Raw genomic sequence first — 15,325 nt, 5'->3', positions numbered from 1 at the left:
GTTCCCAACTCACATTTTTAAGTATAGAGTCTGTTTTAGGGTTTTGTCACTAAATAGCCAAAGGGGGAGATTGTAAGGTTGAATTTATTCAACTATGTGTTAGTTTTATTCCATGCCAAATTTGCTTGTAATTGAGCATTCATAAACCCTGTATTTAGGTGGGAATAATATAAGGGTTATGTGTGAAAGAGTGTGAAGAATTAATCAAGTATGTGTAATTAAGAGGCAACTCGCGACTGGATCTTGCGAGTGGTGACTCGCTAGAATGTGTCACATGTGTGAAGCATGCTGGAAGTTGAGGGGTCAAGACAGCTAGATCAATACAGGACAAAAAGTACAGTCTAGCCATTCGATTATCTGGCGACTAGAACTCACGACTCATCCCAGTCACGAATGACTTGCCAGTGCACCCTGTTTTACTGAAAAATGACTTTTCACATTCCTTCTCATACCCTACTATAAATACCCTTATATCCACGAAATGTAGAGAGCTTATAGAGAGAATTTTGAGAGAGAAACCATAGAGAACAACAAGATTGATTCATTCACAATCTTATACATTTGACTCTTCAAATTCTTCTACTCTGACTTTCTCTATTGTCATGCCCATGAAAGGATCTTAAGCCAAATCTTTATCTCACCACATTCAGAGCAGTGATAAGTTTATTGGTGTTTGGGAAGTAGTTCAAGAGAGAACCAATTCATTTTGGTTGATGCAATAAGCTAATTGCGGGATCCGGTGAGCTAGAGAAGACAAGGTTAGGCGTAACCCTGTTGGAGCAAGAAGCTTGAAAGGCTTAGGCTTGGAGGGTCTACTACTATTCATGTATCCCAACTAATTTTTTAGTGGATCATTTTACCGCTTGGAGGGCAGCGGAGAGGTTTTTCGTCGAATTTTTCGGTTTCCTCTTCGATAAAACGTACCAGTGTTATCTTACGTTTGCTTCTCTCTATCCCTTACTCTTTGCTTTTAATTACAGTTGTGTTGTGATTAAATTATGGCTTAGAGTAGTTTGCATATTTGGGTTATAGCTTATATTTATCATTCCGCACATACATTGTTTGAATATAAGCATTGTATTGGTTAATTTGAATTTGGCGGTCTAAACATTCACTAGTGTTTTGCACACTAAGTGAGTTTTCAATATAGATTATGGGCTCACCTTCAAATAATGGAGAAACCATATAATTTGTTGCTACCCATGCAATGGAGACACCATTTTGAGTTAACCAACTAATGTAATTTTTTTTTTCTAAAAACAAAATAAAAAATAAAAAACCTCAACAAAACAACTATAAACTTGAATCACAATAGATCTTAAACTTACCTGACAAATGTGATATTCTCATCCACCATTCCTATGAACCACAATGAATAAAAGAATGAAAACATAGAATATTTGAGAATCAATGAAATTTAAAAGAAAATATTTGATTATAGAATTTTGAAACAGAATGTGAGAGGAAAATAAGTATAAAGAAGTTGGAGAGGGGTACTACACTACATATTTAAATTTTTAAAAAGAAAAGAAAAATGAGAACAAATAACTTAGGAACCAAGAAAATACCATTTTATCAAATCATATCATTCACTAATCAATAATATGTTGCATTAATACAATTTTCCATTAACATAACATTTATCCTTGGGGCGAGTGAGGGGTTGAATTTGACATGGGATTATTTTATCAGAGTTTGACATGGAGTAGGTATTATTTTATTCTGAATCCATAATATTCTCTACTTTCATATATATATATATATATTGATTAGTTTTTATTAATGAAAATAGTTAGGTGATAAAAGTTAATATTAATCTTCAAATCAGCAAAGGGTAGGTGTCTAATAACTTTCCATCAAAACTAACTTCAAACTTTGAAATTCTGGTTAGGACTTTAGCCCCAGGTTTCAAAAATCAATTCTTGGACCATAAAATCAAGTGGCAACTCCAATTTCTCCATTGCAATCCCTGAAACTTGAAGTGAATTTTCAGACTCATGTTTAGGGTAGGCTACATATGCATACCCAAAGAACCAGTCATATATAATCGATTCAAGCAAATGGGTTGAACCCACATTTTGAAAGACTTCCAAATATGATTTTTGCCATTTGATTTTTGTTTGCCTTTTTTTGTTGGTATCGTATATTCATATTGATGTGATATAGTTTCAAACAGAGGAGAAATTATAAGCCTTCACTTCAAATGGCATTGAATATTATATTGTACTATATTACTTATTAATGTGAAAGTTGAATAAATTCCAGTATAAATTATAAGCCTTCATCTCCTCTTGCAAATAGTTTGATTAGGAATTATATTTGAAACTATGAAACAAATGTTACCCTTCCTGTCCCGGATCAATCCATGAATCTTTCACTTGCTTAAAAGAGAGAATTATGTTTATTGATGTTATTGTTTTTTATTGTGTGCAACCCAAAACCTTCCTGTTTTGTAATTGGAAATTTCTTGAATTTTCTTCAAAATTTCATCATCATGAGGATTTGATGATGGCCTTCAATGATTGGAGCTCTAGGAATTGAATCTGGCAATTAATGAACTCTCAATGTTTAGAGTTTTGGTGGAATGATTATAAAAGCTTGTTTGATGAGGGAAGAAGATTCGGTGATTAAAAAATACACTTCTCTCACTCATTGATTTTCTTAATCCTTTTCTCTTGATTTTACAAAGAAAAATGGTCTAGGAAATTTAAATTTTAATCGTTCTCTAGAGTATTTGAACTCATGTTTATTCTCTTGGTGATTTGGAAATGAGGCCAACAAACAGGTGCCACGTGTCACCTAGCATTTAAACCAAGGTCTACCTACGCCATTTAACGGTACACTCTTTAATAAAACATTCAATTAATGACCATAAACACCCTTATTACTCCAAGGCCCATCAGTTACAGCTGGCGAAGCCATGGAGTAGGGGGCAGCTGATAGGGGTATTTTTGACAAAGAAGTTTAGACTTGTAAACAAATGACTAAGAAAGCTGACGATGCCCAAGATGCCGTCAGCTTCACAGAAACTGACGAAGGCTCCAAAACGACGATAATGGGGGTGACGCACCCTTGAGAACCAACAGAGCTTTCAAAGGACAATTCCACCATAAAAGCTGATGGACACATCTCCCCCATGAACTAACAGGAGATCCTTGAGTGATAGATAACCATAGACCGACGGAGTGGAGAAGCTGACGGGTCCTACATGGCCTTGCTTGGTCTTCATGAATACTCATATATGGAAACATTTTGCGTATCACGCACAAAAAATATACTACGCACCCATATCTCCTTCGTATGGAAAGACACCCTAAAATCTCAGAAACCTTAATGCCAGATCTTTCCTACAAGGAAAAATCCACGCTCTTATGGGATCTCGATTCACTAACCACTATATAAACACCAAACCTCCTATTTTCTCAAGTATGTAGAAAATTCCTAATTCTCTCACTATACAAAGCAACGCTTCTAATTAGAAACGAGGCCAACCAACAGGTGCCACGTGTCACCTACCATTTAAACCAAGGGCTACCTATGCCATTTAATGGTACACTCTTCAATAAAACATTTAATTAATGACCATAAACACCCTTATTACTCTGAGTCCCGTCAGTTATAGCCGACAGAACCACAGAGTAGGGGGCAGCTAATGGGGGTATTTTTGACAAAGAAATTTAGACTTGTAAACAAATGACTAAGAAAGTTGACGACACCCATGAGGCTATCAGCTTCACAGAAACTGATGAAAGCTCCAGAACAACGATAATAAGGGCAACGCACTTTTAAGAACCAATAGAGCTTTCAAAGGATGATTCCACCATAAAAGCAGACAGATGAGTCTCCCCCACGAACCGACGGGAGATCCTTAAGCAATAGATAACCAAAGACTGACAAAGTGGAGACACCGACAAGTCCTTCGTGGCCTTGCTAGGTCCTCACCAATACTTATATATGGAAACATTTTGTGTATCACACAAAAAAAAAAAACCCTACTACTCACCCATATCTCCCTCGTATGGAAAGACACCCTAAAATCTTGGAAAACTTAATGCCAAATCTTCCCTACAAGGAAAAACCCCCGCCTTTAAGGAATCTCGATTCACTACTCACCACTATATAAGCACTAGACCTCTTCTTTTCTCAGGTACATAGAAAATCCCTACTTCTCTCACTATAGAGTTCTGAGAGATTTCTCTTTCACTTACTTGACATTCTGAGGGTTTTTGGTTGGTACCACCCCAGTGCCTTTTGTTTGGTCCTTTTTTTCTTGTTCCATAAGTACCCATTACAACTCACTGACGATTTTAGCAAATCATCAAAAACTAACTTCAAACTTTGAAATTCTGGTTAGGACTTTTGCCCAAGGTTTCAAAAATTGATTCTTGGCCCATAAAATCAAGTGGCAACTCCAATTTCTCCCTTGTAATCCCTAAAACTTAAAGTGAATTTTTAGACTCATGCTTAGGGTAGGCTACATATGCGTACCCAAAGAACCAGTCATATATAATTGATTCAAGCAAATGGGTTGAACCCAGATTTTGGAAGACTTCCAATATGATTTTTTACCATTCAATTTTTGTTTGCCTTTTTTGTTGGTATCTTATATTCATATTGATGTGATATAGATTCAAACTGAGGAGAAATTATAAGCCTTCACTTCAGATGGCATTGAATATTATATTGTACTATATTACTTATGGGAAATGCTAACAAATGTCCTAAGAGCAATGGTTATGGTTAATAATCCATTTAAAGAACGTTTTTATGGGGAAAAAAAAAATTAATGTTTTGATGGCTTTTTCCATTTCACATAAGTGTTTGGCTTACCTCCACTATTTTTAAAAAAATGAATCTCCTTTTGTTTTAATGAGAGACTGTCATATCATCCTCTAACTAAATAAAAGATGGAGATTAAAACTCATTACCACTTGTCATTGTATATATAAAATAAAAGGACATGTCTAGTTAAAAAAGTACGAAGGTAAGCCAAACTCTACCCACAAAAGTGGTGTTAAAACTTTCCTAAAATGGATTGTTACCATTTCCCTAAGGGTACCCGTTAGCATGACCATTTACTTATTAATGTGAAAGTTGAATAAATTCCAGGAGAAATTATAAGCCCTCATCTCTGTGAGAGACCGCGAAAAATTGGGGTGCCCTCAAGAAAGAGATTTTGGTACTTTTAAGGGTAACTCTCTTTTTGGGTAAGTGGTGTGGAGTTGCCACTTATTTTTTATACAAAAATAAATAAATAATACAAATTACATGATTAAAATACTTCATTGTCATTGATTGAATAAAGAAAAGTACAACTTTAGTAAATTAACCTTACAAGGCTTTGGGTCCTAGTTATATAATCTATGCAAAAGAATACAAAGTTTTGGTCCTAGTTACAACCTACCAAAATTAAATAGACAAAACACTAATCTACCTATCCAAAAACTCCAAGCTCAGGAGTTAGGTTACGAAATAGGAAGGTGTTAGGCACTCATTCCACCTAGACAAAATTTGGTCTTCTAGACTCTAATGACCAATATACCCTTTTTGCATGATGTTAAATGACATGTTGAACACACACAACAAACACTTGTCAAAAATTAATTTAAATAAATCTGCCTTGTAGATGTGTCCTCTTTTCAAGAAAATTCATATATGTTTTTGAGAATTAAAAAAAAAATTGTATTTGTAAAGAAAATCAAATCTATTTTTATGTAAAAGAAAGAATAAGATTTCTGTCAAAAAGTATTAGATCTATTTTGTGTAAAGTTAAAAAATGGTGATTTTATCAAGAAAATCAGATCTGTTTTTATGTAAAAGGAATAATAAGATTTTGTTAAAAAGAATCAGATCTGTTTTTGTGTAAAGTTAAAAAAAGAAAAGAAAAGTGATTTTATCAAAAACAAATCAGATCTATTTTTATGTAAAAGAAATAAAAAGATTTTTTGAAAGAGGATTCACATTCATAAGGTGAATTTATTATGCATGCATCACATATTGAAAACTACAACCTAAATTTCAATCCCTTCTTTTAAATTTCAAAATCTGCAATTTTGTAACCAAGAAACTTTTTTTCTAAAAAAAATCAGATCTGTATTTAATGAAAATACAGATCAGTTTTGAGTTTAGGAAAAAAAATCAGATCTATATTTAATGAAAATACAGATCAGTTTTAAGTTTAGAAAAAATCAGATCTGAAAATACAGATCAGTTTTTAGTTTTCATAAAAGAATTTTATTAGCCAATGCAAATTTTGAAACTTAAGAAAAAGAATTATAATACACAATTACCTAAGCACATGTTAAAGAAAATTCTAGCTATGTATTCAAGCATGAAAATTATACATCAAGAATAGAACATAATAAAAACATGCTAACATATTCATGCAACAAACAATAACAAAAATTAATGAAAGAAGAAGAGAAAGAAGAAAAACAAGATACCACTTGCATGAGCGTGTTCTTCTAATGAAAGAATATTTTAGGATTCAAAGAAATTTTTTCAACTCTTTGAAGCCTAAAATACTTTACTTACAAAAAAGAAGTTCCTAAAGCAAAAGCCTCCAGGACATCTTTAATGTAAGAGGAATTGAAAAATCAAAAGAGGAGCCAGAAAGAAGGGCCGGGGGAGGGGGGGGTCAAAAAGTGTGCTGAATTTTGAGAGGCATCCCCTATTTATAGAGGTTGGAATGCTTCGAAAAATTAGCTGAATGATCATATACAAATTGGGATGCGTCCTTTTCTCTAAAAAATCCAAGAGTGCTGAATGGCTCTTTTTGGTGCTAAGCTCGCATTTGAATTTTGGTCCAATTTGGACTCCTTCTTGAGGATTTTTAAGCCGGGAATTGTACTTAGATATATTTTTAATCAGTATTCTAAAAATTAATACTTTTTTCCTATTATTTAGGTCTTTAAAGTGATAATTATCTTGTAGATAAATATTTTAAAAAGTCTTGATTATCCATAACTTTTTTGTTATCTGATTATCCACTTTATTCCCATGCAAGCAAGCCTAATTTTGACACTGACCAACAACCAATCACAAAATCATTTAATTAATTTTAATTGTCTGACCAACTTGAATCAATTTAAATTAATCATATGTGGTCGATTCCACTCAACCTGACGGTCCGATTTGAAAATTGGACACACAGTCACGACCAATAGAATCTCAAGATCATTTTTATGATATGTAATGAATGAATTAATGCATGTAATGCAACTCTAAATGTCAGGTATATGAATGGTCACTCTAGCCATCTTCCTTGATTAAATTATAGGTGCAAAATCGAGTGTCTATAATCTCCTCTTGCAAATAGTTTGATTAGGAATTATATTTGAAAATATGAAACAAATGTTACCCTTCCTCTCCCGGATCAATCCATGAATCTTTCACTTGCTTAAAAGAAAGAATTATGTTTATTGATGTCATTGTTGTTGGTTGATTGTGTGCAACCCGAAACCTTCCTATTTTGTAATTGGAAATTTCTTGAATTGTCTTCAATATCTCATCATCACGAGGATTTGATGATGGCCTTCAGTGATTGAAGCTCAAGGAATTGAATCTGGAATTTAATGAACTCCCAATGCTTAGGGTTTTGGTGGAATGATTATGAAAGCTTGTTTGATGAGGGAAGAAGATTCGGTGATTATAAAATACACTTCTCTCACTCATTGATTTTCTTAATCCTTTTCTCTTGATTTTACAAAGAAAAATGGTTTAGGAAATTTAAATTTTAATCTCTAGAGTATTTGAACTCATGTTTATTCTCTTGGTGATTTGGATAAGAATCTAAATCGGAAAAATTGTCGAAAATTCAAGATCGGAGGTTTTAGAGCACTAGAGAAGAAGTGTCATTCAACACTTCAAAGTGGCATTTTCTATTCCCTAAATGTCATTCAAACACTCTGATTCTAGGTTAAAGTGCTGTTTGGCACTTCGACTAAAATCTTGGTTTTTCTCCAATTTTGAATTTCGGTTGATTTTAACTCACTTCTCTTAATGATTCAAGGATAATTAAGAACTTAAAACTATTTTTCAAGCCACTTTATGATCAAATTACCTCTAGAGATAATAAAAGTTTTTATATTTCAATTAGTCATCTTTTTTACGATATCATTATTTAATAATTTAATACCATGTTTTTCTATAGAATTTATCCAGTGCATTTTATTACATCCATGTCTTTAAAACTAAACCAATGAGATTTTGACATCTAACTAATTCAAGTCATTATTTTTAAAAACAATCAAAAGTAACTAATCCTAATCACATGTATTGAACCCTAATTCATAAGAATGCATCTGATCAACTGTTTAAAGTTGATGTGGATTGATCTGGTGGTCTAATTTTGACATTCAATGCGTTGTTCAAAACATTATGAGCATTAATGTGCCTTAAAATTAAGTTATTGCTCATCCAATGATTTAAAGGGTGTTTTTGGATCCGGATCCTCTCCATTTCCCTTTGAAATGGAGAGTGTCCAGTACACGGACAAGATTTGTTTGAAAATTATCAAGGGCCAAAAACATGCCACGTCATTTAAAATGTAAACACCACACTTAACTAGGATTAAACACTTAAACTAGAGGATTTGTTTAACTCAACCGGACAAAAAAAACTTTTAGGAGGGAAAAGTGAAACAGAGGTAGAGATATATCCGTGCACTGGAAGAAAAAAAAAACATTTTAGAAGGGAAAAGTGAAATAGAGGTATATCCCACATTCAAAGCTTCACAGATTTTAACCCCACAAAAAAAAAAAAAAAAAAAAAATTTTTTTTTTTTTTTTTTTTTTTTATGTTTGATTATTTTTATGCATTTATATTGTTGTCTTGATGAGTTTATATTGTTGTTTTGGTGGCTAGATGCAAGTTAGAGTCTATCTTAATTTTTATTTTTAATTTTTTGATATAATGATTGAATCTTTATAATGGCTGGATGATTCTTGGAGTCCATCTCATTTTCTACATTTATATTGTTGTCTTGCTAAGTTTATATTGTTGTTTTGATGGCTGGATGCAAGTTAGAGTCTATCTGAACTTTTATTTTTAATTTTTTGAGATTAAGATTGAATTTTTTATTTATTTATTTATTTTTTGAGACAAAGATTGAATCTTTATTAGTATACAGCATATTTGATTGCCTGGTCTATCCACACCAATGGTCCTTGTTCTGCCTGGTCTATTTCCCATTTGATTGCTGACATTCAAGATTTGGCTATGTCTTTTGTTTCTTGCAATTTTAGTTGGATTTGTGGATGTTGTAACTCTACTGCTCATTCAGTAGCCAAATTTTCCCTTGCTTCCAATGACTCTTTCATTTTTACTCTGGCTACTCCTTCATTTTTTACTTTGTCTCATTTTTTTACATCATCTCTGTTTTGAAAACAAATGATAGGTGAAAGTTATAATAAATTTATGGTCAATTTTTTCTAGGGATAATGATGGGAATACATGTTCCTTCTAATGTGCCGATGGAATCTACCCCATTTAAAGGGATGGAGTTTGAAGCAAATGAGATTGCATATGCTTTTTATAATGAATATGGCAGAAAGACTGGTTTTAGTATTAGAAAAGAGTATGTAAATAAATGTAAAAAGACTGAAGTGGTTACTTCAAGGAGATTTGTGTGCGAAGGAGGGAGTTCAAGGCAAAAACAAGAGAGATCAGTATATAAAGAATCCACGAGCAGAAACAAGATGCGGTTATGAAGCACGTTTGGTTATTGTACTTAATCGAGATAGTAAAAAATATGTGGTGACTGAATTTATTGCTGAGCATAACCACTATCTCCACCTCCCATCAACTGTGCACATGATGCCGTCACAACAGAAAGTGGCTGCAACTCATGCTATTGAAATTGATTTGGCACATGAATCGGGATTAACTTATGAGCTTCTTAGTAAGCAAGTTGGTGGATATGATAATCTTGGTTTTACCAAGCAAGATCATAAAAACTATTTACACACTAAACGACAGAAAGACATGGAGCATAGGGAAGCTGCTAGCTTGGGAAGATATTTCAGTCGTCAACTTAAGGAAAATCCTTCATATTATTTTGCTACTCAATTGGACTGTGAAAAGTTGATTACTAATATCTTTTGGGTCAATGCAAGAATGATCATTGACTATAGCCACTTTGGTGATGTAATAACGTTTGATACAACGTATAGTACAAATAGAGATGCAAGGCCACTTGGAGTATTTTTTTGACTCAATCACCATAGAGAAACTACTGAATTTGGAGGTACACTTTTATATGATGAAACGTGAAAACTCGAAAATGTGTCGAAAACATAAGAGCTGTTTAGACCCCCAAATTAAAGTTACGGTTTGGTTGATTTTACACTAACTTAATACTAAGTGCAGAATAGTGTAAACACAAGCGTATAAGCAAGAGAACTACTCTAATCCATATTTAAAGCAACACAGTAATAAAAATGAAATGAATAAGAGTAGGGAAGAGAGATGCAAACATGGATAATACTGAGATGTGTTATCGAAGAGGAAACCGAAGAACTCGGTGAAAAAACTCTCCACTGCCCTCCAAGTAGAAATCAATCCACTAGACCATCAGTTGGGATACATGGATGAGCAAGAGACCCTCTAAGCCTAATCTACCCTCTGTACCTAAGCCCTCCAAACTCCTACTCTAACAAGCCTTCTTGGAACCATGTCTTGTCTAGCTCTCCGGATCCCGCAACAAGCTCTATGTCGCATCTGCCATCTTTGGCTTCTTCCAATGCTTCCCAGCAACACCAAAAATCCATTTGACACTCTCAAAGGGTGTGTTAAGTGTTTGGGCTATCAACTTCTCAATGGTATGGAAATGGAGAGGTAGGAGATGAGGAAATTCTCAAAACAAATGTGTAGAGGATTATAGGTATAACAATCTCTAACTCTCAAAGTGCTTGGCTAGGGTTTTCTCTCAGAAGCTCTCCTTCACATTTGTGGGTAATGTGGGTATAAATAGTGTAGGCACAGAAAATGTGTAGCAGACAGGATAGGCTGGCAGAACAGAATGCCTCGCGGATGTCTCGTGGGAAGGCCTTACTTGCAAGATACTCGTGAGACACAACTGTCTCCATCTGGCCTGACTCTTTGCATTCCAGCATGTGCATGGCACATGAGTTACTTTGCGGGATGCTAAGTCGCAAGCTAACCGCGAAAACACTTCATTCTTCAATTGCTTGAGACTTCACACACTCTCTCTCTAACACACAACCCTTACAATGAAATCCCACAATAAATACAGGGTACAACAGATTGAATAAAATTACAATCAAATTTGGCACGGAATAAAATCCAACAAAACATTTGGTTGTAAATAACAACTTTACAATCTCCCTCTTTAGCTATTCCGTGACAAAACCCCTAAAATAGACTCTAGACTTAAACGTGAGTTTGGGAATAGTGGCAACACTCACTCACACCTAATCTAGAAGCTGTGAAGCACTTACATGTATATACCTGTTACCTGAAACACTTGCACACAAACAAAACTTTTATTAAGCTTATGACAAGTTAAACTCAAGGTACGTATATAAGCAAGTAAAGTGCGATCAAGTTTGTAAACAATGTAAAACATGTAAGTATATATTGATCAAACAAAAATAGTCATTAAAAAAAATGACTACAATGAACATTTTGCAAGTAAATGCTCATCCAGACATGATGCAATTAAGAACAATCCCTAGGATGAATTGCATATCCCACACTCAACCAATGCAAAATACACAAAGTATTTGTATCTAGGATACAAGATCCTACTAGGGCACGAGAGTGAGGTACTTAAGACATATTAGCAATATCTTAAAAGTACAAGAAAATGCTACAAAAGCATTGAGAAAGACACAAAATATTGATAATAAACTGAAATATAACAAAGTATCAAAGCTTTAAACAAAAGCAGTAAAAGTAAAAACTGTAAACAAAAAAAAAAAAATTATAAAAGCTAAAAATAAATAGCCTGTGAACCAATAACCAATATTTCAAAGCCTAAACCTATGCTCCCCCTAACACTGTGCAAGCTTATCCACAGCTCCCCCTTAAAATTTTCTCCCCCTTTTTGACCAGAATGGCCAAAGAGCTAGAACTGATCTAACTCAGAGTCTGATCCTCGCACCATGGACAAGTCCTCGATCTGAGAAGACAATGCTGTGATCTGTCCCTAAACATAGGCAAACTGGGCCGCGGTATGCTGCACATGGTAGTCTAACATGATGAACATCTGGTCCACTCTCTGTAGAAAACGATCTAGTCTATCTAGTCTTCGTGCTGGTGTAGAAGAAGATGGTTGTGCTGAAGGTTCTGGAGTAGAAGTAAATCGATCAATCTCTTCTTCTGTATCACCACCCTCAAGCTCAACATGTGGTTGTGGTATGATATGCACACTAGTCTTTGAGCCTTTGATGTGTGCTGTGCTCCTAGTCAATGTATAGGCACCAATGGGGTAGTCCCTTTGAACTACTGTGAGGCCATTGGGAAGTTTGAGCTTTGCCTTAGCAATTAATCCCATAATCAGAGAGGGAAAAGGCATTACAGTTCTTGAACTTTGCTTCATAATGCTCTTTTTCAGCATATGGATGATATGGCCACAAATATCTATCTGCTTATAGGTAAAGAGATCATACAGAAATCTTGTCCTTGGAGCTTGTAGTGAGGTTGGTGACCAGATACAAGTTGTGGATCATCACGTATGCTAAAGCCCTCATCTCTGGTGAAAATGGTATTGTGTTCATGGATGATTTCTTTGGTGTGCCACCCAATATTTTTATCATCTCATCAGTAGAACCCAATTTGTCCTCATACGCCACCATAATTGGCTGTGAAGGAGGACAAACCTCTAAAAAGTCTTGGATGATCTCCCTTGTAATTACAAATTCTTTGTGCCTTACCCAGCACTCGATACGATCTCCTTTGACAGTAGCATTTGAGAAAAACTCCTTGATTATCTCTGAATAAACAACCCCAACCTAGTTCAACAGCTTGGTCCAAGTCATTTCTTTGAACACCTCAGGGATGAAGGTGTCCTCAAGGGTTTCTAGCTGAACCACCCTTTCCATGATAATGGTTGCTCTTTTGTAGCAATCATTGTATTTCATGTCAGCATTAGCAGACTTGAAATTGTCTGAATCAGTGCGAGGATGTTTTGTGGTTTTCTTGGTTGCAGAATGTTTGGTAGAAGACATCTGCACAATTGAGCACAAAACAAACAGAAAACATGTGCAAAAACACAAAACAAAACACAAAAACTTGATTAGATTCAAGTTAGTTCCAAAACAAAGGTAAAATAGCCTAAAACAGAGCACAAAAACTCAAAACAACATGCTAAAAAGATAAACTCAGAAAATAAATGTATAATGAAAGAAATAAATTAACTGTACATGTGTGTGCATGTGCTGATGCATGAGATGCATGGGGTGTGCCTAGAGGGTGCCTAAGGTGTGCATGGCATGGCATTGAGGCACAAAAAAGAGCAAAGTGTGTAAAACAAACACAAATTGATCAAAATATGATTTATATGATCAAACAAGATCAAAACCAAAGATAGGAACTCAGTTGAGTCCAAAACATCACAGAAATGTCACTTAGGCAATTTGTCAAACACATGACATGCAACAATGCAAAACAGTTATGAAAAATGCATGAACATATGGAAAAATGCCTCAATACATGCTCAATCTTCCATAAGGGGTCAACACAGAAGCACAAACATCAAATGGGACTCAGCCTAATCAAAGATTTAAAAAAAAAAAAAAATGCACGAAATATAGAACCCCAACCCATTTTTGAAAAATCCCCAAACTTTGAAACCCTAACATAAATTTCTGCAAAATCTTAGAAAACATGATGAAAATGTATTAGAAAACATACCTTGAAGTTGGAAATGTAGAAACTATGCTTGAGAATGATGGGGTTTGAATGAAATTTGATTTTGGGTTAAGAAAGGCTCGAGAGACGTTTAGCAAGAGAAATGAGAAAGTTTTGAAAAACTATCACATTTGCTACATAAAAACTGAAAACACGTATTTTTCACGGGTTAGAGAGTAGCAAAATCGTCGTGAGACAGTCGCGAGAATAGCCACTGAAACACATCAGCTTTCGCGAGAAGCTTTAGGTCGTGAGACAGTCGTGATAGCTTCTGTCTAATTTTGGAAAAAATCCAGTTTTAGCCAAACAACATTTCGCAAGAAGCTATTGGTCGCGAAGTAGTCTCGATACAATCGCAAGAGTCTTTGTGTGACATGATGAAAATTTATTTCCCTTAAGCCCTTTTTGCGGGAAGCTCTAAGTTGCGAGCTTCTCGCGAGATAACCTCTGAACTAGTTTTTTAAGAAAAAAAAAACAAATGCATTTTGAACAAAAACTAAAAACTCAAAAGAATAAATTCACTTTCAAAAACATATAAAACACTCAAAAATCTTTTTGGGTTTGATCTGCAAGCACTTGAGCATACACATCACATTTGAACATGTACAATCACACAAATGAGATAAGTATTAATTGAAACAAAGTCTTGTGTGTTATGTGTGAGTATCAAGTGTGAAATAATCCTTAGACCAAAGTGAAGCTTCAATGATCAATTCAAACGAGTATGTGCGACAGGCTTTTGAAGTTCGATATCTCTTTTCGTTTAGAGATTTACATTTTGTGAGCTCTTTTGCAAAAACATAAAAATAAAGTGGGAAGAGATATAAACACAAGTCTATGCAAGTATTAAGACCATCAAGACTATTGACCAATTATTCATGACAAGCTTGAAAATCTATTTACAATAATCACACATAGTTTTCAAGATTTCTTCCACACAGATAAATGTGCATACAAAACAAGCTAAGCTTGTAAATGCACTATGCCATTAGTACGAAGGTACTAGGCCAAACTCACATGTGATATACATAAAACAAGCGATCAAACTTTTTGAAGATTTTTCATCTTTATATGGGTTTCTGAATTTTTGAACACACCCAAAAGCATAACAAAAACAAAAACAAAGCAAAAGCTTGTAAAAGAAACATGCTAAAACCAGAAGCAAATGATACAAATCAAAACAAGCATGTAGAGATGCATGAGCAAATGTCCTTAAATATCAGAAGGATTAAAGCAAGGACATGTTAAAATGCTTATGCATGAGTACCCCTTTTTACCAACACGGCACGTGCATTTAGGGTGATATCCTTAAAAGATTGGGTACGAGAGTTAGGACTTTCAAACCATCTAGTAAAGCTCTCCAGGCAAGTGGTAAAGGCACTGATCATTTTCATCACATCCATCACGCCGGAATCACCATTTTGACGTCTTGATTGATCACCAGCCCAATTTC

Source organism: Quercus suber, unplaced genomic scaffold (genome assembly GCF_002906115.3).
Source record: "Quercus suber isolate HL8 unplaced genomic scaffold, Cork oak 2.0 scaffold_164, whole genome shotgun sequence".
Taxonomy (NCBI): domain Eukaryota; kingdom Viridiplantae; phylum Streptophyta; class Magnoliopsida; order Fagales; family Fagaceae; genus Quercus; species Quercus suber.
Note: the sequence above shows the minus strand (reverse complement) of the source record.